Source organism: Mus musculus, chromosome 9 (assembly GCF_000001635.26).
Source record: "Mus musculus strain C57BL/6J chromosome 9, GRCm38.p6 C57BL/6J".
Classification (NCBI taxonomy): domain Eukaryota; kingdom Metazoa; phylum Chordata; class Mammalia; order Rodentia; family Muridae; genus Mus; species Mus musculus.
This window is the reverse complement of record NC_000075.6, coordinates 35848127-35850325: the sequence shown is the minus strand read 5'-3', so window position 1 is coordinate 35850325 and position 2199 is coordinate 35848127. Positions and strand designations below refer to the sequence as shown.

General features: G+C 39.0%; 1 long non-coding RNA gene across 1 annotated transcript; it reads left to right on the top strand.

Annotated features, from left to right (window-relative positions):
- Positions 1-445: 445 nt before the first annotated feature.
- Gm3428 (predicted gene 3428) lies at positions 446-1781 on the top strand. The gene is made up of 4 exons (NR_030730.1): positions 446-517; positions 877-1062; positions 1372-1500; positions 1648-1781. It is a non-coding gene; the product is annotated as a predicted gene 3428 (long non-coding RNA).
- Positions 1782-2199: the final 418 nt, after the last annotated feature.

Here is a 2199-nt window from a genome sequence, read left to right as displayed (position 1 = left end):
TTTTTTGATACATGTTTAATGAATTTCTAGCAGAAATCTACAACACATGAGACATGGCACAATGGATGCAAATCTTGGTCTATAGAGCATACATAACAAGACTCTGTTGCTATAACTACTGGGGTCATTACCGAGCAGAGAAAGAATGATCTCCTTCTGAGATCACCTTTAGGAATATTTGAAAAGAGATGTGAACAGCAGACACTTGCCTATGAAGGAGCATGAGTGGCTCCATGGACATTCTGTGCTCTTTGAAGCTCTGAGGAAGCTGGTTCTATGAGATACTTTCCTGAGCTTGGATACTGGCAAAATACCCATGGCCAGGTGTGTCAGGAAGCTCCTGCCCACATCCAGGACACAGCTCAAAGAAGACTCTGCAGCCTGCTCTCATCTATTCTGACCCACCCTACTTACTTGATGCCAGTTGCTCTACTGTGTCTTCTGCCAGCCCAGACTGAGATGGGCAAACTCCTGCTCCTCCTGCTGCTGGGGGCTTTTGTCCTTGTGTTGATCCAAGGTGAGAATGAGTCTTCAAAGGCTGAAGAAGGGGTGAGGTCAGGGGCTCAAGATAACTGAGAGTAAACTTGGGATGGTGGCCTGAATAGCTGGGATAGTAGTGTGCTGGGAGCAGAGGGAGGTCAAGGTAAGGGTTTTTGCTCTTATCCAACAAATAGTATCAAACTGAACCGGTAACTTGAGAGTTTAGATAGGTTTTAAGGAGTAAATATTTAAATTTTCAAAGCTGTTCAAATGTGAGATGTAGATTTGATTTGCGGAGTCACATTGCCTTATATATTTCCCTCTAGTCTTGCTTATATCAGCAGACAAAAAGCATATTTTTCTTTAGTTGCTTAATTTTTAGTATTTTTTTTTTAGTTTTAAATTGTGTGTGTGCACATGCATGTGCAGTTGTGCACATGAGAGCAAGTGCCTCCAGTATACAGAAGACGTTGGATCCTTTGAATTTGGATCCTCTGAATTTGGATCCACAGGCATTTGTGAGTTGCCTGACCTGAGTGCTGAGACTCAAACTCGAGTTCTCTGCAGGAGCAGTACCTGCTGGTAAGCACCGAGACTTCTCTCCAACTCTATTGATTCCTTTTTAAAAAGAAGATTTTATATAAAATATTTAACATACCACAACTTTACCTCTTAAAAGTGCAAAAGCATTTTTATGATTAATGAAATTCAGATCTGTGGATCAATGACTTGTATAGTATTAAATTTCAATAAAAGTAATATAAGGATATTTTAGCTCTAGGTTACTAGAATGACTTATTGTGATGCTTCATTTCTTAAGTGTTCTTATCCATGTTGGTCCTAATCAATCAGCCACGGACTCACTCATCGTATCTGGTTTTTTTTCCCTAGTTCAAGTAATAATATGAATGTCCTGCAACATGTTTGTGAATGGCAAATGTATAGAAGGTGAGGGTAAATGCACCATGGAGGAAGGTGGTGCATGCAGAACTGGAGATATCTATCATTTCAATCCAAGAGGTAATGCTAACAGGGAATCATCCAGGGAGTCTTGTAAGGAAGTGGTGTTTCTTGTGGAAGAGCAGGCTTGTGTGAATACCAAAGACTTTCATACATTCAATTTCAAATATTATTTTCTTAACACTAAATATCAATGTTCTTTTCTAGGTGGGTTTCTCTACAACCATACTATACTGGAATGTTCTAAATCATGAAAGGCTTCAGAAGAGAGTTATTTTCATCTGAAAATTTCAACCTTTTGTTGCAAAAGTCAAGATTTCTGCAATAAATATAAAGGAAAGTGAATGCATATGCTAATTTATTACCAGTTCCTTCATCTGTTTCAGTTTCCCTGGTGTGCCTGCTGGATCCCCCTCCATACATGCTCTGCTGAAGATGAAGCAAGTCTTTGTTGTTTTTGTTGTTGTTGTTGTTGTTTTGTTTTGTTTCTTTTTGTTTTATTAATCATTTTATTCATTTACATTTCAAATTATTTCTCTCTTCACAGAGGAAGCAACTCATATAACCTCTATGCATCCTTCTTTCCTCTGTCTTGGATGCTGACTCCTTCCTACCCAACATCAGATACCAAACATTCTCCATTCATCTTCATTTCCTGCCTTTCTTCATTTATATGTGAAAATCATCACCAATCTTGCTTGTCTTGCATTTATCTCTCCCTCACAATCACTAAGTTGCTCTGGCTGACGAGCTACCAGG